We start from the raw sequence: 26,023 nt of genomic DNA, 5'->3' as shown, positions 1-26,023 counted from the left end.
AAGGTTTGAGGTCAAAAGTGGGTTATTTAATTTTATACACGGATTATCAAACTCTTAAAAGCAATTTTCCAAATATTCTTTTGGATAATTGTTTTGAATTATTTTAGTAAAATCTTTTCAGTTGTTAGGTTAGTTAGTTAGTTAGTTAGTTCAGTTATTGGTTATTACAAAAAAATGTTGATATCGTATTTAATATATACGATCGTATGCATTTTTTACCATTCCGCTTTTTACCATTATTGGATGATTAGAACTAAAATTAAGATATCGATTAGTTATTTTGTTATTTTTTTTTAAATAAAATAACAAGCAAAGGAACAGTTTTTCTCATTTATTCTCGATTAATCTAATTTAATCTTCTTTTTAATTATTGAGCGTATTTTTAATATAACAGTGACCTAATATCCAATAAAATATGTAACTCATTATAAATTTGTTACAACAATACAGATTTTACTTAATGTAATAAGTTATAAATAGTAATGATTAATAATGCCAAATAATTAATGAATATCGACATTTATGGCAGTAAATCCAGCAACAATATTTATTATTTATAAAATGCATACATTTGGAAAGCGTTTATTTCACATATCAACACATTATAGATTCTTAAATTCAGAAAAAAAAATTAGATATTCTGTAGATTATTATAAAACACGTGCAAAATATAATATTTAATATTGTATTTTTGATTAAAATAAGCAAGCGTTAATAAACAAAAAAAAAGTCAACGATTTGAAGTAAATTTAAATATACGAAACAGGTAGGCTGCTTAAAGACTGATAATAACGTAGCGATATTAAATATTCTATGTCGCACCAGGGAGCTTAATTTGTTAATGCACCAATAGTCTGGTGCTTTGCATATATTGCGAAAGTTTGGGTTTGCATTTACGGGCAGGGCACAATTTGAGTCCGCGATGGCGATGGTCGAAAGTAAGTTATCCAAAACTTGACAGTCAGCGATAGTGCAAATTTAAACTTGGACCGTAAAGTTGGAATAGTCAGCAACTGCTGCACTTTGAGGGTATGAACGCCGGATGTAAACTTTATTGGTTATGCTATCTAGCAGTTAGCTGCTGCTTACCGGCTCAGCTGTTAAATCTTGCGGTCCTATTTAAAGTTTAGAAATATTGTTTCAACTTTTATTTACACACAGAAATATATAATTCAATCTGCGGCCGATACCAACAGTGTTACATAATTTATATTATTTTTAATTTATTTAAAAAGTTGACATTTGAAATTTGAAACAGATAAACTAGAATCATTAAAATAAATATTTTTTTCTTTGTGCGAAATGTAAATATGTTTTCACAAATACCCGAGCCAAAGATAGCGGTAGTTGTTTAAAATATATTACTTTATTAAAAAGTGCACAATCTATATAGGATATACTTCAAGTTTGAAGATGACACGTTTTTTAGTGAAGAAAATTGCTCTTTTAATTAAAAGGCCTCAGCCCCATCAATATACATGTTGAACCGATTTCTACTCTTGGTGAGTCAGCTCTTGGGGCTACAACAATAAAATACTCAGTAGCAAAATTGTGGACACTGCATATTATGTGAACATTTTGACATGAGATATCTGTGTGGCGCGTTTGCTTACAGCCGAGAAAAACAGTTGTGTCAAGATGTTTCAATTGAATTTTTAGTTTAACACCAACAGATCAACATTCTTGCCTTCCATACCCATTGACAAAACGTGGGTCCATTATTTTACACCCGAGATAAAAAAAAACAATTAAAAAAATTGATTTAAAAGGGATGCAGATTCCAGAGAAGGCAAGGACCGTTTTATCTGCAGACGTCATAAGTTTTTTAGGATGCGCGTGCGATAATTTTTATTGACTATCTTGAAAAAGGTAAAACTGTCAGCGGCGAGTTTAATGCCAACTTATTGCAAAGTTTAAGCAAAAAAATCAAGCAAAAATGGCAGTACTTAGCTAAGAAGAAAGTGTTGTTTTAGCAAGATATTATAACAGCTCACAAATCCGTCATTGTAATGCAATGGTCATGATTAACCAATTAAAGTTTAAATAACTTCTTTATGAACCCTGTTCGCTAGATCCTAGAATTGTTTTCTATTTCCAAACTTAAAAAAATGGCTGAGTGGTCAATAATAAAGAAGTGATGTCGGCAGTTAATATAGCAACATAGTTCTTCTTATAAAAAAGGCATCGAACTATATCACTAAAAGGAATATATGTTGAAAATAAAAAAATTCTGTCTAAAATGTCTATATTTTCTTTATTGAGTCGGATACTTTATGGATCACTCTCATACGATAAGTAAATACAAAGACAACCTCATTAAATATTGGTGAAAGAGGAAATAAAAATATCATCGTGAATAAAAAAGCCAATACTCGAATACATGCAACACTACATTAATATAGAATAATTGCTTTTAATAATAATTAAATATTTTTAATATCCCTAAAATATATGTAAAAAAAAGTTATACCTCTAACTTCTACAAGAAAAATTTAAAAAATATAGAAACATACTTCAATTATGAATATTTTTTGCTATTCTATAAAAATAACAAAAAAACATAGGTCATGATATCTTTTGGATTAGATGTATTGTAATTAATAAATATTTAGATTTTATGCATAAAATAATATTACATAATTATACAAAATCGTTTAAATATATATAAAGACATTTCTTTCGGTAATTCGTGACTTTTAGCATTTTTTGAAAATTTATGGATATTGTATTGTCTTTGTTACATACATAAAGCTTAGCAAGTTATATTTTCAATTAATATTTATTGAAGTATTTTTAAGTAAGGCATCATTTATGTTTTATATAATGCATTTAAAAAACAACGTAAATAAGATTTTTGTATTCTTTTATAAGAATTCGTTTTTCTTAAAGTTTAAATTAGACAAAATTAAAGTACGGCACAAAAATATCTTGTCATTGATAGTACGTACTTTTATAATGCTCCATTGTTTTCTCAAACACTTATGAGCAATTTTTGTTTTTACATAATTGGTGCATTAAATAATAATTGAGAACCCAGGAAAATACCCAAATTTTTAATTTGATCAACTAATCATTGATTTTAGTGATAAAATTCTCGGACTTTAAATCAATTAAGGATTATAGACAATATTAGGACTATTATTGCAATAGACTCTAAGGAAAAGATTGCAAACTAGCTAATGTAGCAACTTGGAATATTTTAATTACAATATATGCAATTAATTGAATAGTTAAAATATATATATTTTATTTTATTAAGAAATATACACAGCATGTTTAGCAAATTAAAAATAATTTTATAGTGGTAATTGTCTGTTAAGTAACATTCATATTGTTGTATAAATATTAGGTTAAAATTCAACCATATATAATTGTTTTAATATTTTATGGTTAAAACAGGAAATAATAATTAAATTGAATAATAATATTTTAATCGTCAAAAAACCCTTTCTATAAGTACTAGTGTAAATCACAACAAAGAACTTAAAATATATACTAAAAATAAACATTATTCCATTTTAATATTTAGTTACAATATTTGTTCTGTACTTTATTTATATTCCTATTTTAAATCTAAAAAAGTACTTTTGCCATCAATAAGGTATTTATTTCACTATGCATTTATTTTATTTATTTTATGGCCTAAAATAATTAAATTATTGTTATTAGAATTAGGATGGTAAATTAATATATTTAGTACAAATCTGGCGTTATTTTTTATTTATAAGTAAATCTTTTTTTGACCTTTATCACATCTTACCTCTTTTTCACTAATCAATAATTATTCAACTTTTTTAAATAAAAAATTGACAACTTTTCTGGTTTATGTATGAATTAACTCTACAGATATAGGAGAACAATAAACTTAATTGTCAACCGTCACAAATTTATTTTTTAGTGACATGACTATACTTTTATACTTACGATGCTATGTGAATATGCTTAAATATCTGAGAACTTGAGGGCAAAATGCTTAAGACTGAGACATTTTGAAAAGCGGCTTTCCAAAGGATAGTTTTCAGCTAGGTTTCAAGGTAGCAATTTATGATGTGGGTTAAATATACACTGATAAATTATATTTGTTCTGTGCCAATTTGACCTATTTTTACAGCAACCGGCCAGCTTCTATTGATAGTAGGCCAACTATGGGCTATGGGAATCACAGCATCTGTTATCAGCGAAATATTTGCCAGCGTATATTTATGGTTGTTTAAAGTATATGGCTTAGGATATACATTATAGAATTATGGTGTGCTATAATAGGCTGATACAAAGCTTAGTTATTGGCCTGTTGATTGAACCTTTAACTATTAATTCATTCATAAAATATTACCATTTTGTAAGCAGCGAAAATTATATGCCTTTTACCTAATATTTTAAGTATTATTACGAAAGCCACAGCCATAAACTAATTGTTTAAAGTAACATTATACTTCTTAGTAAAATAAATATTAAAAATTAAAATTTTGTTTTGTGTTTTTATTTTAATTTTTTAACTTTGTGTTTTTCATAGGTTTTTACTAATCAGAGTTATTTTATTAAATTGATCTGATCTCGGATATAATATTTCCTTAAATAAAAATTCTCAGTAAATATTATTTTATCTGCTTTGATAATTTTTTAAAATATATTTACTCCAATTAACTACCTTAAAACAATCATCTGAAATATTACGAAGGTAGAATCTTAAATATTTCAGTTAATATAATAAGTAATTTAATTTAAATGCTACATATGCTGTACAAAACAAATTAATATACATAACCCGCAAACATAAAAAGCAAAACGAAAACATTTTTCCCTTTTGTGTTTCCACTTAATCCCACGGGCCAAAGTTTCTATACGACTCCATACTTAAATGTGTTTAATTGCCAAAACCAGAAATTTAAAGAACCGAAAATTCGTGCAAAAACCTCGAAACTCGGAGGCGGTTGCGGCTTGCAAAGGTCAGTTAAACACCGGTAAAGTCGGTAAACTAGTTTTACCAGTAGTTGGCAAAGTTGTTTGTAAATGCAGCCCTGTCGCTATTTTAACTTACTTAGGACATATGTTACCAAGTTTCAAAATGGCAAAAAGTTTTATAATTATGATAGCGAATGTTAAGATTTATGGTTATAATTTTAGTTTTAAGTTACATATGCTATCGCTATATGCTTCTTTTATTCGTTAACTTAGGTTACAAGCTTGAAAAAGTATTCGGTTAGAAAAGAGCCTTCTTTAAAACAGCAGTCAATTATCCAAATGACTTGGGTGACTTTTGAAGTCACTATTCGTCAACCTGATGATGTAGTTTTATTTATTATCTTTAAATATGTCGCTTACATTAAGCCTTTTACAAACATTATAAATTATAGTTTTTTTTAAAAAAATGTTCTTATTTTGATAACATGACAAAATTAACCAAATACACAGTGACAGACTTCTTAAAAATATATTTTTTTAAATTTATATAAATATTATGTTAACTTACAAACTAAATCCGGCATACAAAAATAACCATAGCTGGGGTTCGAATATAGGGCCAGTTGCTATTTTTAACTCACATTATTACGCTCTACTTATAGATATAATTAGTTCATTAAGTATTTTTTAATATTTTTGTCTTTGAATGTTTCATTTTTATAGACTTGTATATTCTAAAAAAGCTTAATTTTAGTTTTTTAATTTAGTTAATCCTATAGAAATAATAATAATAATAATAATAATAATTTTTAATAATATATAAACCATCTGCATAATTTTTTTCATTTTAAATATAGTATAAGAGGATTGCATAATTACATTAAAGTAAAGTCCAATGGTAATTTAATATAACATTGCATAAATAAGGTAATTAAAATATTTGAAAACAGTGAAAACTTTACGTTATATTTTGTTAGTTTGCAATTTGATTATAGTCTGTTATAAAGTAACAAAACCTTAAATCCTTGGCACATGAATTTTCGAACATCTCGTTTTTCTATTAGTATAAAATATTAGCCTATTCTTTTCTCTTTCCTGATGAAGCTATTAAGTCAAAATACATATTCATTTAAGGACCATTTTATGTAGTCGCCTAATTATTCATAGTACCCATTAAAATTACGTACATATTCAAGTTAAGTACGGTTTAGATGATAAGGTAGCCGGCGCTTTTAAGTACAAATAATTAATTTTCTTGCTCCTCTTTATAATTATTGAAGTACCTTTGATTAGTTGCCTGACTACACGCTTCTTTTAATTTAGACTCGCTTTCATATAACACTAAAAAATTTTAAAATCGATAAAGGCTTTCACTTAATAGTTTAAATAGTATAACTTTCAACTAACCAGTAGTTTAATTAAACTATAATCTTTCTTAGGTGCTAAAACTTCTTTCACATTAAGTACATAATCTTGATCAATAAAATAATAAAACTAAAAAATATAAACCCCTTCGTGCAACTATTTGTGCACCTCATTTTCGAAAGGAATAAAATATTTGCTGTAAAGTTCTGTACAACATGCAATATATCAACTACTTTATATTTACAAAAATTATTTCATGCTAAGTAGGTTCTTTGAATTACTATAAAACTTGGCATATTTGCTTTTATAGCAAAACTTCCGTTGTTGAAATAATTTTTATAATGCATAACCTAATTAGCTATTATACCTATTTTTCTAATGTGAGCTTTTATAGTTGTCTTTTTAATAATGAGAGGCTTACAGACTTTCTCGGAAATGAATTTATCCTATGGAAATACATACTAAGTAGAAATTATAAGCTAGCTTTGAGGATAAGCTTATTTTGCATATATTACAATAGATTCATATGAGTATTAATTAATATTTTACAAAGCTCGATATATACCACACAATTATAATATTATATTTTAAATTCTATTCAGATTTATTTTGGGACTTCCTCAACATAATTTTCGACGTTTCCCTACCAATATGGCCCGCAATTTGTCTGCGTAAATCTCGACGTGCCGGCTTTCACTCCCAAATCGGAAATTACAATATCTAAAACGTGATCATCCTTATACGAACTTCCTTGTCTGTTATGCTACCCTTAGGCAATACAAATTGCTGTTGCGAAATATTATTATACACCATGTAGTATAACCTTGCCTACGGCCAATCTATCTCTACGAAGTATTTTGACGTATTTTATGAATATTAATATAAGTAAGAAAGGGGCATTAGGTGGACCAAGTGGAGTTTAGAGAGTCATAACATTAAGGATTAAACTAATAATTATATAATTATGCACCAGGAGGTAATGGAATTACTGGTAAGAGTCGTTCGATCAATAGTATTTTAAGTAAAAAGTTAGTTTTGTTATAATGTAATGTGTAATAGGTTTAAGTCCATGAAAATAACAAATCGAAATTAAGCGAAATGTAAACGTATAACACGTATCTTCGACTCTGAATACTAAATAATTATTTCATGCAAATTTCGGAGTCTGGAAGAAGAAAAACATTAATTAAATTTTAATAAAAATGTTTAGCCTTATTTCTAAGGCCTTGTTCTCATTAAAAATTTTCCCGAGCGAAGGGCTATCGTCAATTATTTGTTTTTACCGCAATGCCTCTAAAAAGGCACTAAATAAAAATTGCTCTTATACAATAGAACAATGGTTGTTCTCTCACCCTCACAAGTAAACACGTTCACTTGACTCCATTTTTATGGTAACCACTCTGCCACAACACTGTGCAGTGGAGCTGACGTCGCGTGATAAAGAGCTGTGTCAACCGCTTGACTTTGAACGTGCAACAAAAAAGGGAGACCCTTTTTTTATACAATTTTTAGTTTTTTTGCATAAGTTAATTTATTGCTTAATTTTTTATATTTGCAACTAACGCGTTCTTGCTTACATATCTTACAGGATTTTAATAAGGTTTTTTTGTGTAAAGCGTGAATAAAAGCAATAAACTCTTTTACTTGTTGGTAGTTTTAAAAGATAGAAACAAAAAGAAATTATTCTATACTATACTAACTCTAGGCGATTCACAACAATTATAATTAAAAACTCTTTTTTTACAAAGCCACAATTAATTAGGTATAGGTTTTAATATTAAGAAATTGATAACAAACACCTTAGACTTTTTCGATTGTAACACTTACATCCTTATAGATCTAAACAATTTATTTATAAGCGAGTTTTAAAACGAATGCATTACTAAAATGGATACGTAACTAGTTTTTAATGAAAGTTTTATTAACTTGGTAAGTAAATTAAATAACTTTAAATAGCGTAGGAATTTGTTTACCCTTTGTAAACTTTACTAGTACTTACCTTTAAACTTTTATCATATATTACGGATTTTAGCTGAAAGATTGAAATTTGTCAACTATTTAATATATTTAAGAGGTCAGCAAATTGAAGAAAACAGAGTATCATTCATTTAGTCTAGCTATGAACGTACTATCGAACAAGTGGAGCGAAAGTTCTATCTTTCTTTTATGTCACAATTTTTTTAATTGATTTTATTTCGGAATGTTGGTTCTTTAAGTATGCGAAATTAATTTAGATGTTTCTAATTATAGTTTCTTGCCCAAGAAATGATTATAAGAATTAAAATAATGTATTAGAATAAACATTTAATAAATTTTAAATAAAATCTAAAAAATGCATAACATAATTGGATCTGAAAAAGGTTTCTTATAAACCTTTTTTTTACCGATTTAGTTTTAATTTGATTTTGAAATTGGGGGTTTAAAAACAGAATATATATTTATTTTCACTTTTATATTTATTTAAGGTATACTACAAGTCTATCTATTACAAATAGAATAACAGATCTTCAATAATTTGTATACGAAATTTCATACTCATACTAAACTTTAATATAACTTGCCTTCAAACTTCATTTTAACAATACCATTCGTTGTAGTTTGGAAGTTAAACATTCTCAACTTCCAAGTATATACATAAAGGGGTCAGTTAATCACAGAGCATCGCTATCTACAAATAATGGATCCAATATCTCACTTTTAGACAGTATTATTCTTTAGGTCTAAAGAAATAGCTGTGGCAAAATTCGACTTTTTTTAAAGTTTGTTATTGTTCGTTTTATTTTGTTAAATTAAATATTAGGGTACGTGAAAAGGATTTATGTATACCACAATTTCTTAAAAGTAGCTTAATTAAAAGCCAATGCGTGAACTTTTCAAATAATTTTCAATTAATAAACCACTTTAAATTAGAGTTCTTATTTAACAAATTTTAAATAAAAATAATATTTACCTAATTGTGAGGAAAAGTTTTAATAAACATCAGTTAATGAATAGATCTGATTTTAATTTTTTTAACGTACTAAATATAGTATATTAACAATAAATTAAATTTTATAAAATATTAAGAAATATATATTGTCAAAGTACGAAAAGGATTTATATAAAACTTCTCCTTCTCTAGATTTAGCTACAATTAGTTACTAATTAAAAAAAAATCATTTGAAATGTCTATGTGATATTAGTTTCCTTATTTTAATTTTTTTTTAATTTGTTTAAGCAATAAAGCAGATATTACATTAAAGTTATAAATATAATGACAAAAGGCAAATATATTATATTTTAGCAAATAAATAAAAGGTTAAAAACTAAAAACTTAAACACAATATTTAAAAATGTAAGAAATGATTATTTTTTGAATAATTGTAAGAAAACTTATTGTAAAGAGTTAAACATATTACAATAATATACCTATATTTGTTGTAATTTTTTTATGCTAATAGGAATCCTATTCAGGGTATTTTTAAATTATTACGATAAATTCGGTGACGTGTCTCTAGGATGAAATTACGCAAAAAAGTTTCCTTCCACATATGTTTTAAACATCTTAGATTTTAACCTTTGAACCTCATGTAGAAACTATGTTTTCTTAACAATTGTTAATTTTTATAGTAAATTAGGATCCTTGGAATTTTTAGTAGAAATTTCCAACGTAATTTCCTAAAGGTATAATTGGTAGCAATTCTAAGTTTATTACTAAATCACTAAACCTATATTATTTATTGCAGCAACTACTATGGATATTTTTATAAGAAATTATACACAAATAATGTTTTTATAGCTTATATAATACCTAATTACTATTTATTATAAAACTATTTAACTTATTTAACTAAAAGTGAATTTGCAATTAAATAAGAAGGTGCATAACCAACAATTTAATTGTATCTTAAATGAATATAGAAATTATTAGTTGCTTAATAACAAAGCGAAGAAATCATTGTTACTTAATTTTTGAAGATCAAAAAGAGCAATTTAATTATTTAATTAATAATTAACCTGCTTTTTTCAGTTAAGCTTTTAATTGGATCATTATTATATAGATTTCAAATATGAAAAAATCAGTATTAAGTTAAAAGTATTAAGTAAAAATATATTAATAATATAATACTAATTAACCTAAAAAATTCGTTCGTTAACAACGTACCAAAAATATTAAATTTCAGTAATTAAGGTATAATATTGACTTATGTTAATTCATTATTAAAACTTCAAAAAAAAAATATATACCCTATAGAAGGGTAAAATTTCACAAAAAAATAATGGACTTTATTTACTTTAGAAGCACCGGGGGTTCAAGTTAAAAATAAGTGCTCAAATAATTCGATTTAAAATCCGTTGACCAAAAAAAAACGTTGACCGTTCCTTTCAATGCGATTTTCGGAAAATGGATTCCTAAAGTTAAGGTCTGTTCCCTAGAACTCCTGTAATGGAAATTGTGCGATATTTGTGCCGGACCCGCCTCAATCGTGTTAGACTTTCCTGCAGAAAGTCGTTAGGCAGCTTTTATGCGGAGGCACTGTCTTTCGTACAGATTATTGCGGATATTTATTGTCTAGTATCGGTATTATTTCGCGTCATAAATTATATTAATTGGACCGTAAACTGTCACACATTTAGAGTTTTGTAGATTAATAGAATACCCTTAGCCTTAAGGTCTAGAGAAAGTCATAAATTAATTCGTTCCGTTTTAGAAAATGGGGTTAATTTAGCTCTAAATTATCTGGTTGACGTTTAAATTTGGTCATTTCTCTTACTATTTTTAGCAATAATGATAATTGGTCATTAAATTTTTAAGCGTATGGTTAACTTATCGTTAATTAAAAATAATTTAATGCAATATAACCATTAAATATTTGTCATTGTATTTATTTTACTTTTTATAACCTACACTAACTTGTATAGCTTTTGAATATGTCAATACTTATAAGTTCAAAGTTTATATATTTTTTTATATATTCCTATTTATTCTTATATTCCTATATATATTTTTTTGTATTAAAATTATAAATTATTATTGAATGTTAATTAATATTGACTGTGCTGGATTATTAGATTAATAGTTTTATATTGTATGGTTTAATAAGTTTTCCTGCTTAAGTTAACGTGTTATTACTCCTTAAATTGTTTTCGTATACTTGGTATACGTTAAACCTACCAAAATGAAACTCCGGATTAGAAAATAACGAAACTCAATTATTATTTAGCTATATTTTTTATGTTGATGCCTAATACAATTTTTATAAAAGTTGAACAAGTCATATTTCTGTTTTAATATTTATAAGTATTTCTTAGCAATTCATCTATAGATCTTTTTTTTATGAAAACCTTATCTAGCCTTTATTACATTTTATATTTCGCCTTTTAGATTATGCACCTTCCTTTTTTTGCAGATTTGACCAACACACGATTTTTTATTTACTATAGTTAAGATATCTTTTATTTATTATAATAATATATTAGTTTATTAAATATTAGCTTTATCAATAATAATATTCATAATATTAAATTTTATCAATAATACATACCTAATAATTAATACTTCTTCACAAAATGCAATTTTTCCTTTATCACGCTAAATATAAACATTTTAACGGCTTCGATAAAAAATTCACCGTAATTGATGTTTTTACGTTTTACATTATTTGAGAGTACTCTCCACTCATATCAATCATCGATCTTTTTCAACTAATTCAGATCGAGTTTCGGTTACCATAAAAAATTAATCTTAATGAATTTTCAGGTATGATATTGACAGTTAATTAAAATAACTTTTAGGTGATTTATTATTTATTTTGTAATGACTGTTTTTTGCTGAAATTTCCCTTTAATTGAAAACTCAATAAGCTTGCGAAACCTATTCAATTTAATTATGTATTGACTTACAACTCTATTTAATTTAATACACTTATCACACGTGTATAATTATAAATACAAATAATGTTTGCACAAGACTATTTATAATAATAATGCATAAATAAGTAAATAAAACCATATTATAAAAATGTGAACATAATCCAACCATTATAAAACATCTTCGCAGTGCAGATAATATAACACAAATTTCTTTAAATAAGAAGCAGTAAGCTAAAACTAGAAACTTTATACTAAGCAAGTTCTGTACAAATTTAATTTTCTCTTGCAGTTCCTTTATCCACAAAACTTCGGGAAATGAATTACGCGTCAAACTGAAGAACGTATATTTCCAAGCGCGAACGATTGTACAAGTACATTTGTTTCTACTGCAATGTTTTTAAAACCCTTTTTTTTAAATATCTTTTATATAATAGCATTGCAGGTTTTTTATGGTTTTCTTTAGTACTTCACACTGTGAGAAATCCATTTTATATTTTTAATGGCTGCTATGTTAGTATAGTGGTGCGGTGTACTTTTGGTTATAAAAGAGTGCGTCAGTTTTTTTAAATGTGATAATTTTTTTTATGCCAACTCAAAGTTTTACATCTAAATACACATTTGAAAGTGTATTTATATAATTTGGTGTCAGATATAAAGTAGGAGAGCACAGAACAAAATTCTCTTTGGAACTTTTTTTAATAATTTCGTTACTTGCCTTAGCTAATAAACTTAGTAGAGACAATCGATACCAGAAAGCACTTTTATTTAAGTTAAATTTTTTTCTACTACTCCCCTTCTACTAGACTAATAACGCAAATTTAAGAAGAGATTGCTAATATTATTCTGAGTATAGGTATATGATCGATATGTTCTGCACATTTTAAATCGCTGCATAGAAAACAAAAGTATTAATAAGCGCATAACACAAAAGCATTTTTATTTTATTAAAAAGCAGACAAAACTCACATCATTTTTACAGTTTTAGGAGTCAAGATAATCAAATATATAGAACCACATTTTATCTGTCCTAGTAATATAGAAATACATAAAATTATATTGGCTCAAGAACAATAACTTTTTGGACACTTAACTGTACGATCAGAACTTAATATATTATTTATTTACACTCACTGTATCTTAGCTATAAAATAAATTGGAAAATATATATATATATATATATATTTTTTTTATAATCAGTGAACACTACTATCTACTACTAGTACAGACAAATTTTCTATGTATACTAGCTAAATACGTTATATTACATTATTGGAAACCTTCTTTAATTAAAGAAATATGTTTAATCCGAAGATAATGTTATTAATTACTCTAACTATATTCACTGAATACTTTTTTTATTTTTTCAATGTAATCTGTTTTTTAAATCTGTGTAAAAGAGTTTCACTATTCCTATATTCAACAGACATTTGTGTCTATATATTTAACATCTTCCAATAATCTGCCTTATCAGACTTAAGTAAAATAATAGAACATTTTAGAACTTTAAGTATTCTGCCTAAAAATCACTAACAAGTAATCAAGTCACTTTACACATTGTCAATAGAAAAACTACTAAGATCAGAGTAATTTCTGTTCCTTGCGTAAATTGATAATTTTATGGGCTTAACAGTTAAGTATTCTACACAAAACAATCACTTTTATTTCCGACAGCTCATACAAATTAAGAAAACGAATAGTGGAATACTAAATCGAACCCGCCCCTATCATGTCAGATTCTCCTGTGGGACAATCTAAAGCTATTCGTGGTCTAGATATGTCTACGGTACGAAATATTAGGCATATTTATTTTGCCTCGCGAGGTTTATTTTCCTTAATAAAGTTTATTAATCGGGTCTTAAACTATCGGATGCTCGTAAAGCTATAAATTTTCTGGAATCTCTGGAGCTTGTATTGACAAACTGTTGAGCTCTAAAATTATTTCAAATATTTCATTAAATATTTTAATATGGTAAATTGTTCTGAAAGTGACTTTATTTTTTCTTCTAATTATCGTTCGTAAATTTTGTTTAGAAGCTAAACACCAAGAATGTTAAGTGAGTCGAGCTGGAAAGCATAAATCTTTTACAGACAATTAAGGCAAACACCCCGAAACACTTAGGAGTCCCAGGCTTCTTAAGAACAAAAGCTCATAAGCATGTTATTTATAGACTAATAAAAGTCCTAAAAGGCAAGAAGAAGTAAATTCTTAAAATTTATTAATGGAGAAATCGCAATACATCCGCTTCTGATAAACGAGGAAGGAATATTAGCCATAAATTGACTTTAAGGGCCAATTTGGGTGCAAAAGTCGGTCATTAATATTAATTAAATGTGATTTAGCTCGCCATGTTGCTTTAAGATGCGATGTCTCCCAGCGCTATTTTAATTGAACTAACCTTCATTTGATTATTTGCTCATAAATTATGGTTTACCCGGAAGAAATTAAGCCAACCACTTAACGCCTACAATTAATGGAATTTATGTTGATTTCTACATGTGTGCTTATAGCGCATAACTTAAATGGCTCTGATATACTATTAATTAAAAACTGAAATTTTATTAGAATCTAAGCTTTAAATTTTAAGTTTTGGATCATATATTATTGCTTTTATTTTAAAGTATAATAAAATGATAGGTTTCATACGAAATGCAACGTATCAGAAATGGAAATAACATCCGTATATTTTTAAAATAGCGGAGGCTCTTCGTGCAACTAAATGATTAAAGGTAAAACTACCAAATAACACGAATATTCGGCTGTACTTAGACCAACGATTTAAGAGTATATAGAGTGAGGGCAAGTAAAGTTATAAAAAGTGCGGAATGGCATCGAGCTGTATTTATTGACTTACAAATTATTTACACATCTGCTTTTTATTTAGAGAGCGAAAAATTAGTGAGATATATTTGCCAAAATGCAAAAAAGTGCTGTATTTTTTAATCTATTTATTTTAAAAATATAAAGATAATCATTGGGTAATTTTAACATACGTTTAATTAAAATCTATTTATCTTTAGGATATACATAGCATGTTAAAGTTTTATTTGAGAAATAGTTTTTTTTTAACTAGATAGATTAAGTCAACATAGTTTTTTTATGATTTATACCTTAATGAGTGCTTATTTAGTTGCTATTTCTGAATTGGGTCTTTAGAATTAAAATAATCGTTTACGTTACATTTTAAAATTTGTCTCAGAATTAAAAATAATTTTACTTGTATTTTGAGACTCTAAAGTAAATATAGAGTGGTAATATAAAATGAATGGGTAACAGAAATAATAAGTATCTTTGAAAACTTTAGTACTTTGTAAATATTTCCTTCCAATTTTTAATTTTTTAACATTAATATGCATATTACCAATTCCAAAGAAATAACCCGGCAATAATACAATTTTTGACTCACAAGGAGTGTGAAGAGACTATTTTTATGCTTATTTATATGTTCTTTAAAAATGATTTGCTTATGGCTTAACTACGACTATAATAAATGAAATTGCTATCAACAGATGTCAGAATAAATACAAAAAAATATAGATTTTCTGGGAAAATAGCCTACACAAATTGCCATATTTCGTAATTTAGTTCAAAAGTGAATTTTGCTTGTAAATATTTCAAAATAAAAAAGAGTTATTCTATACGTTTTTCCTGCAGGTCTTTTATTTTTTATAATAAAAAAACTAATATTTTCTTTGGCAATGCATTAAAACCATGTTATGTCCAGGTTCGATTTTCTATATGAGCATTAAATGTTAATTTATTATCAATTTTAGGAACGTTTATCCAGAAATGTACTAAATATTCGGATATTTGTTTTACTATTTATAAATTTATACTTATCAACTAAAATTTTCACTTGGCATATAGATACTTAACTTTTTTTACTGTGGCCCTTCAAAGCTATTTTTATATGCAATTTGAATTTGAGTTGAGAACTCTAAGTTCCAAGCTCATTGATCGTTACTTATAGATAATTTGATTACTAGATACATGTCTTATCGAACAAATCAAAAGCGTATTTTCAAACCTAGGGTTAGGTTTAGATCTATGAAGTGAATTTTATGTTCAACAAAGATGGTTAATTAGTTAAGTGACTTTTTTAAGATTTTTGTTGATAACATAAATTATTTGATTGACAACATAAATAAATTAAATTTAATTATGCATCAGGTTCTTTCTTTTTTAAAGGTGAAATTTAATACTTATTTAAGCTTAGACTTTAGTACATATAATAAAAGAATAAAAATTATTGAGCTTTTTCTCATCAAATATTGAGACAATGTTATTAGTTTACCTATGCAAAATATTTTGATAATATTTTGTAGAGAAGATACATAATTTTATTATACACAAATAATGGCCATATTGCATGCACCGTAATGGCACGAGAACAATGCTGCTGGACGCATAATTTAAATGTGATGTTATATGTAGGTAAACTTGTGGTATCTTAGCTATGTCTTTGAGATGAAACCAAAATGCATTTTGCGGTTTACATATTAAAATATTATTAGTAATGTGGTGTAGTTTTGAAGCATATAAAGTAAATAAATGCAAAAATATTCATCTGAAATATTTGTACATTTAATTTGGTTTTTCTTATATAAACATAATATGATGCATGATTAAGCTGGCATTATTTATTATTTGTATAACATTGCTTGTTTGCATTACTATATATTCTTATGCTATTTCATAAACGGAACAATATTATTGAACATGCAAGCATACACACATTAATCAATTATATCTGTATTTTCATTAAAAAAAAATTTACTTTTCCTATACCGGGATATTAAAAATGCATAACTTAAATGGATTCTCATCACAAAATATAAATATATATTTTTTAATATTTGAGACTTTTATTAGTATGTCTATATATTTAAAAGCCCTTGTATAGTAATTGTTAAACTAAAATTTGGCCTTTTTTCCACATGAATTAAATTATATGATTATATACTTATGGCACTTCCTAACATAATCAAATTAATTTTCCCATTTAGGAGTGTTTAATTTGACTTAAAATTTTGTAGAGGTAAATTGCAGTGTTTTTAATATAATCTTGGTAAAAGTATCTCCATTGTCAAATAAATTAAATAATAGTAATTTAATGCTTATTTTATCCTAATGGAACAAGTTAGGCAAATGAGAATTTAAGCTAAACGAAACATAAGTTCTTCAAAAAGTATTTATATTCTCAATACATTATATTCACTACATCAATCAGTTTTCTATTATTGCTGCCCAAATAAAAAAGTATGATCTGAACCAAAAAAAAAGATCCCAAGAGGCCGTACAAAATAAGCCATATGAATGCATGCAGAGTGCGTTTATATGATAAACACCAGCTGGATAAATGCGATATATGGTTATTTATCATACTGCTCACGAGATATTGTAATTTTTTATATTACCTTTATTACACGTGGGAGGTAACGCGAAAATAAAAAATAATTTTTATTTGCCTACAATTTGCTTGTAATCTAAATATCGATTGACCTAAATATTGATATTCTTTTTCAGAATTGTGGGAAATAGATGACTAATTATTCACGGTGAAACATGTAAAGTAAGTACTTGTAAATTAATTATTTACTCCTTAGGCACTAACCAAAAACTCCATTCCAACTGAATTAAGCATTACGGTACATTACAAACCAATAATTTAACTTTTAACGTTAGTTTATTATCCTGTCCCTAAGTTACATAATTTACATCAATTTAATTCTTAAAGAATGAATGATTCTTGCAAGAAAAAGGTTTAAATAATAAAATTTTATTTAAAGAACTTACGTATTTTAATTTTTAACGAACAATTTAATTGTAGTTTAGGTACATTATAATTAAGTATATTTTTGGTATATTTATGCTTATTAAATAGGAGACAGTATGAACAAAGAGTGAAATCTCAATTTATATGAGTTGCGGTATACTTTAAGTATTGTTCAGATAAATGTTTATTTTATTTTACTCCAATAAATAATATAGTACTTTAAGATTAAGAGAAATATAAAAATAAAATTGCAAAATATTTTTAAAAAGCGATTTGTGCACATTTTATTTAAATCTGTTTGTATTACTTTTCTGGCAATCATATGCGTATTATCATTTATTTGATATCTTGTATTATATAAGTACTGTACTGTAATGTATTATTACAACTGTAACTTATTAATATAAGATATATCTTTTATTTATTTGGTAAATGTAAATTTTTTTGAAGTAATGCAAAATATATAATGCTTACAACTTTTTAATACTACTATATTAGGGCATACGATAGAACTTTCAAAAATACCTTAAAAAATCTTTTTAATTTTAATTTTCTTAGACCTACAAATACCTGGTACAAAAAATGCTAAAAATAAACTAGCTAGATCAATCAAATTAGAAGATGTAAAATTAATTTACCAAATGTACACAGAAGTTATGCAAATTAAAAAAAAAACATTATCTTTTGATATTTTATTGATACAAATATGTTAAAATGATATTTTAAACAAATTTTCTTTCTGGTTTATTTAACATTATAAAAGAAAATAAAAAACAAAACAAAGCGGTTCATAATAACTACGCCAACAAAAGCGTATTTTTAAGCCAGGACAGTTTGTTATATTGCTGTTTTTTGTTTTATTTATCAAACCAATTTTAATGGTATTTGGTGGAACCAGTGTATACTCTATTTTTCCACAGTTATTTAATTTCATTAATTAATTAATGAAAAAACTTGATATCGCTCGTAATTTTAAATAATGGGAGTGGTTTTATTACTCGTAAGTGAAGATGCAGTTGTAAGACTATGGTCAATATTACTAGCAACATCATCAAAGTTTCTATCGTCAATATCTCAAAACATAATGACCTAAACGAGCATACTTAAAATAGAGATTTAGTTTTAAACTAACACTAGCGACTAATATAGAACTATATTTCGAATTAAAAAAAAAGAACCTCCAGCAAATATAATGTAATCCCTGTACCTCTAAAAAGTATTTTGTCAAGAAAAATTAAAATATTTTACTCATAACAGCTCATAAAATATTTTACTCATAACTCAAACAGTAGATTTGCTAGTGCTGATAGTAGACAGATTGTAAATAAAATGTCAAATTTATATTTATCCGTTTACTCTACCCTTTGAAAGTAATTACTAAAGTACTCATGACAAAGTGTGCTTTATTACATAAAATTTTATTTATTTGTTAAGATTTCATCAAAATATAATAGGATAAGAATCCTTATATATATAAGTTAGTTTCTAAGGAAAGTTTCGCCATAAAAAACTTACCCCATAATAAAATTTAATAAACGGATAACATATAAAGTTAAATAATATACGCAATCTGTACAGACCGTCCTCTTGTCGACGAAAATATAAAATACTGTTGTTATATATATTTCTCTTTCGGAGTCTTCCATTTTCGAGAGCTCATAATAGCCGAAGGAAATTATACCGCTCGCAGTGATAAAATGTGTAAGGAGGCACTTCCTGCGATAAAATGTGTTGTCATTACCGACATAATGCCTCATCAAGACCGAGGACTCGCTTTAATATATAAGGAATAAGTATTCGTTTTCCAGCGTCGTTATTTATGAGGCGCCTTTCATCTCGCTGTGTAAGGCAAAAGAAAAAAAGGAGGATTTAAAATGAGCAAAATGCCAGACAGTCTGAAGGTGTAGGTTAAGGAGAAGGTGCCTGTTTAATATAATGACTTATTTAAGACTTAGGCTTATTTCAAATATTTTCATATAATTTATTTATCTTTGGCAGTATTTCAGCAGCATCAAGGTATTATCTGAAAAGAACATTTATTTAGTTTTTTAATCTCATTACTTAAGTACTAAATAAATCAGAAACAATACAAAATTCAAAAGGTGAAAAATGTCAAAAAGTAGTAGAGTGCTTTTTTATAAAGTATCTTTACTTAACAAGAATGTTAGCTTTATAAAAATATCACAGTCAATTAGTAGATAAGGCAAAATACTTTTGAGATAGTTGTGTATTAAAGTAGGTATCATATATGAATTATCATGGATCCACAAGCATATTGTATAAATAAAAAATATAATATCTTTTCTTACCCCAGCGAAGCAACCTCTTCTAGAGACTTTTGAACTCTTTTTATCATTATAAATGCCAATTTAGAAGCTCGACATTCAACACCATAGTGCCTTAGAGTTCTTTTCTGAGGTACCACAGTCCTATACCATTCAGAGGTGGACTATCCTGAATATGCTTCCGATGTATGGAAAACCACTTTACAACAGTCGCAAAATACCTGCGTCTAATCACTGTCCATGAATTTCTTGTACTTGTTATATTATTATGTATTGTTATCTTGCTATATATTAAAGGTATTGATGATGTGGTAAAAAAAAATCTAAAGTTTAAGAATGACAAATATTTCACCCATAGTTTTTGATGAAGTCTTGCTGATGTTTTTGATTAAAACATAGCAGATTTGCTTACGCAGTGTTTTTAAACTGTTTATGGTAATAGTAATGATAATAAGCCGTCGTCTAACAATGTTACTAAATTTAAGATAATGGAGTATTTTTTATTTTCTTCTAGGAAATTGAGGCTCCTCAAAAATTACTTTCCTCAAAAAAAAAGTTTTCAAAATTCAGGTTACTGTATCAGGTTACTGTATCAAATTTTAATAAAAAGTCATATTAAATCATTTAATATCAAGGTATATTAAAATCAAAGAAAATTATCCTTACATTTTTCCAATATAATATGTAATATTATATTGGAAAATATAATATTATATAATATTATATTATTATAATATATAATATATAATATTTATAATATATTATAATAATATATAATATATAATATTATAGATTATAGGATAATCTATTTCATAATTAAGGCTTTATCATAGAAGTTAAACTGCCTGAGAAATGAATAAAATACATAATCAATATTTATTTTAAATGCATAATTTAATGGGATATGAGAGCCGTTTCAATTAATAATAAGTGCAATATTTTAGAACACCCTTTATATTTCTTTAAGGGATGCACAAAAAATATTTATATGGGAAACTTAATGACCTATTCCGTAATACAAAATCAAATTTAAAATAATAACTGATATGTTAATTTAGAGGCTTTTTTACTTAATAAATGAATTTAAAAATATTTTTGTAGAGTAATATAAAAAGGACCTTTAATAAACTAATACTAAATAGTTATACTAAATATTTTTCAAAACTTGGATAAATTAATAGTAAAATTTTGTTTAATTATTTTTATACTTCTCTTTTATTTTGGCGTCATTAATTTTTTGCTTTTTTGCCTTTGCTGCCCTGTAATTATAATTAAATATCAAGTGCAAGAAATTAGCACGCAACATCTTTAGTCAGTTATATCTTAAGCGCTAGCTTTGACACACAAATAACTATTATATTATAACAACTAACTATATTATTATAATAATAATTTAACAAATAAAAAAAAAATTAATACACAGCAACACTTAGCTTTTCTATTTTGATTTATTAAAAGTGTAATAACCTTATTCCTTTTTAAGATTCTAAAATATACCCTTAAAGATAACCAAAGATTATATTAAACCCGAAAATCTTATAATATTAGCGTTTAAAACCTCTAAAAATCTTATTCAAGGGCTTATATATTTCGTAATATAATAATAACATCCACGTCAAAAACTGCACCCTTCGGTATTAAACTATATGGCTCCGCTCTGTTTCTAATGTCATGCTTGAAGTTCTGGGCCATATTTTTATGAAACCACTTGGCACAAAATTACTTTTTAAAGTTGTATGTTTTTGACGTGATTTTACCACAATTTGTCGGTTTGATCTTTTTTATCTTAAGTGGTACGAAAAGGGTATATTAACAACTTAACCTGTCAGAGTGGCTTAAAGATGTTATATGACTATATGACTTGAAATTTTTAGGGAAGATGCTATAAAGGTTATTATACTTCTAGCAAGGTTTTAATACAAATAAAAGATAACTTATTTAATTAAGCAAATGGTTGTTTTAATCAGTACAAAAACTTTAAGTACTTCTAAGCTAAACTTACATTTACTATAAATTAAATGATTTATTAAACGCAGTTATTTGCTAATTTTGTACATTATCAAAGAGATATACAGTAATTACCAATACTTTTTCATGCTTTCTGTTTTAGAATTAATTCATCAATAATGTTATAATTCATAAAATTCATTCAGTGGCGATATGAATTAGAACTGACTTTTAAATACTTGACTACTTTAGTTTCTACTAATTTCATCTTTCTATTCTATTTAGTTCTTGATATATTTTAAAATTGTATATTTAAGTTGTATATGTAGTTAGATTTAAGTAAAATGTAAAAAATTAAAATAAATGTAGTTAGATTAGAAACACATCTTTTTTGTCTAATTCTTCTTAGAATTTTTATTTGGTAATAAAATAAATCGGCAATCTTTAACCTCTTACATTATTAAATAAACAAATACTGAACACTTGAAGGAACAACATAAGGATTACAAATGGGTTTATTCTTATCCCTTCTGTTGCTGATATATTTATGGACTCTTTTAAAAGTACGTATATCGCAAAACAATTAATTTATTAAAAAATATTCTTTTTTATCAAATGAAATGATAGCTGAAAAGATAGCTACTATCAACTATATCAATAAAGAAATGAAACCTCTTATAAGAAGGTAATTTACCCATTTTCTTATAGTCAACGCAAAAATAATTTTAAACCATGTTAACAAAATGTTTCATTTTGCCAAGTATATATTGGAAACAAATCACATTATAGATTGTCTTAATAATTCAAAAATTATCCAATATGAAAACAAATCTGACAACCTAATAAATGGGAATTACTAGCAACCTCAAAATTCACAAAGGAATATCGAAGTAGGATTTTAAATTTACAGACAGGTTTTTTTTTAGAGTAACAGTTTTTTACCAGTAATGTAACAAAATACTAATCTACCTAATATAATAAGTATCTATTATATTTTGTAATATTATTAGTTCTTTAATAGTTAGTACTTGTTGGTGTGACAAAGCAATTTTAAAATCTTCAAAATCAGTTACAATTTGTTTTATTTAAAAATCAATTAAAAAATAATTTAACAATTTAATAAAGTTAACATGCATCAAAGTGTAAAGTTTGTGGCGTTAATTAATTTTTTGAAGTTATTCTAGGCTCTGTTAGTGAGCATTTTTGCAATCACTGCAACAATACACTAGGCATTCATACATATTTCTTTTTAGACACACGATCAGCCAGTAAATGAAAATGTCGATCAAACTTTAGAAATGCATTAAAATATAATTCCAGAAATATCAATTTAAGAGGGTTTGGCTCAGCAATATTCTTCAGACCAAAGGTCATACTTTTAGTTTTAGAATTGTTTAGGGCCAATTTATTTGCATAGAACCAGTTCCCCCAAGAAACTCGTACTAGTTTCTTACAATTTTCTTTCTGTGAATTTTTTTTGAATTCTTATTGACTGGTTTAAAATTTTATAACCTATATTCGTTCCCTAACAACCACTATTGTCCTAAAAATTACTAGAGATATTTTTAAAGCAGCTTTACAGCACTTTTTGTAGGTCTAATAAGTACTGAAGCAGATACCAATTTTTTTCAATAATATTCCACTATAGTTTTTTTTTAATTGAGTTTAAGATTTACGTGCATGTTTTTTTCTCATTTTAATTCTTTATATACAGTAATTTGGAAAACGACTTTCTAAAAACCTATTGATTTCTTAATTTTGTGATTTAAAAGATAAAATTTAATTAAAAAAGTTTTTTTGATAAATATTTTACCCGGTTAATTTTTTTTTCATAATCTATAAGCAAATATTTAGGAAATACAAATTCCCAATTCCATAAAACATAAATGTTAAACTAAGCCTGATTGTACTATTTATATATTCTCTGTGTGGGTAATGAAGCTTCTATTTTTTTCCGGATTTATTTTCCAATGGCGTCACAAAGAGAGGATTATTAACGCTTGATAAATGATATACAATTAAATTAAATCGTTTCAGTTTAAGCGCATGATCCGTGTCGGTCCCAATTACGCGAAGCCCGCAAATATAATTCTACTAATCCGTTAAGGTAACAAACTCATTAACTAATTAGCCTGTTTAAAGGGATAATGTTGAAACTGGCAAATTATTTTGCGGAAACTGCTTCAAATGCCAGATCACCAACGAAAATGGGAACGAATTTAAATCTCATTTGGGAGTTACTCGGACATGGGTATGGTCGTTGCATTTGTAAATAATTAACACAATTTACTGATTATGGCTTGGCCCTGACCTATTTCACTAAATTTCTAGTTTTTAGGTTGATGCATAAAGCTTTTAGCGTTGATCAAATACTGTCCTTTTTTACACAAAAACCTTTGATAGAAAAAATCTATAATCAACGAAATGATACCTGTTTGTCGACCTTTAAATAGTGAAGTGATATTTTGAAAGTTTCGCATGATCAACCATTTAGATCTTGTTTAGGTTTAGAGCCTAAAATGGCCTTAGAAGTAGTCAGAATAAATACGCATTTTATGTCAATTTAAACTTTACCTTAAAATATCTTGAAATATACCTCCAAAGTCACCATTCTGGTCATTGTTTTAAACCGCTAAATTCACACCTAAAATAAGTGTATCAAAAAGGGATATTTTCGCGAATATGTTTTAGTTTGAAATTAATGATGCTGCAATATAATTAAATATAATATAATTAATCATGGTTTAGTGTTTATATTCTACATAGAAAATATTTACATAAATTAAAATAGATTTTTTTTACGGCTACATTTATGCCTTAAAAATATGTCTTCTTTTGTATTTTTTGAGTTGTGATTTTTTATTTATTAAACTAGATAATAAAGTGAAGAAGATATAAGTATTTAGTTCCATAGAAGTAAACTAAAAAAGCAAATATTTTTTTACACAGAAAAAAAATAATAAAGGGTGTTTCTGTAGGATTATTACTTCATATATTTTGCATATAGGGTGAGGATTGGAGATATTTTATACAAAGAAATACTTATAATTCATAGAATATCATTAACTTAATGATGTGTCCAATTCAAAGCAAAAAAGATCTGCCATTATAATAATAACGCAGGTAATTTCGTGAATCCATCCATTATGTTAAAGTTAGTTTTAAGAGTTATCTTGAAAAATAAAGTTTGAATTTTACCCATCTAAAACTCTTTAAATAACTTAAATATATTATGTACAATTTTTTTAAAAGTCTTGCATTTAATTCATTGAAAGTATGAAAAAACGAGTTTAAAAATTATATGAAGAAATGATAAAATATTTTATGGTATAGTAAATATTAGTTATTAAATTTTTTTATATAAATTATTAATTTTTAAACTGTATTGGACAAAAATACTGGTTTCTGTTTTACATATATTTATTTTACTTTCTAATAAGCCTTTTATATTTCGAACAGGCGTAAGTTCTTACTTTTGACTTTGTTTATTTTTTTATGAGTTAGCTAATTTATATTTCAATTAAACTATAGATCGATTTATATGAATTACTTATTTTGGGCAAATATATCTGTAAATTAAATACAAATATCCAAGATGAACCACCAATATTTTCCAGATTAAGCTTCTGGTTTGCCTCATCTATGACAATTCAATTTATATGATATAAATTAAAATCTACCTTTAATATATTCAAACTATATATAAATAAAACCAAAATAATAATTATTATATAAATCAACGTAAAAACACCACAAGCACTCCTAATTCCTTAATTCTTCATCCGAAAATACCAGATCCTTTTATCTTTATACTGAAAAACCTCAAACTAATCCACTTCCAGACAATATACATTGTTCGTGCATTTGACAATTACAAGTAAATCCACTCCAAACGGT

At 26.2% G+C, this 26,023-nt stretch overlaps 1 protein-coding gene across 5 annotated transcripts in view; it reads left to right on the top strand.

Moving 5' to 3' along the window:
• Nucleotides 1-26,023, top strand: part of LOC126737690 (uncharacterized) — a 279,234-nt gene that overhangs the window by 157,617 nt on the left and 95,594 nt on the right. For 4 of the 5 annotated variants that reach the window (XM_050442690.1, XM_050442689.1, XM_050442687.1 and 1 more), the window contains one exon: nt 17,645-17,690. The exons of the other annotated variant lie outside the window; for it this stretch is intronic. The gene's annotated coding sequence lies outside the window, so the exon portion shown is untranslated. The remainder of the gene's footprint in view (nt 1-17,644; nt 17,691-26,023) is intronic. 5 annotated transcript variants of the gene reach the window in all.

Source organism: Anthonomus grandis, chromosome 6 (genome assembly GCF_022605725.1).
Source record: "Anthonomus grandis grandis chromosome 6, icAntGran1.3, whole genome shotgun sequence".
Classification (NCBI taxonomy): domain Eukaryota; kingdom Metazoa; phylum Arthropoda; class Insecta; order Coleoptera; family Curculionidae; genus Anthonomus; species Anthonomus grandis.
The sequence above is the reverse complement of the archived record's forward strand: the minus strand, read 5'-3'. Positions and strand labels throughout refer to the sequence as shown.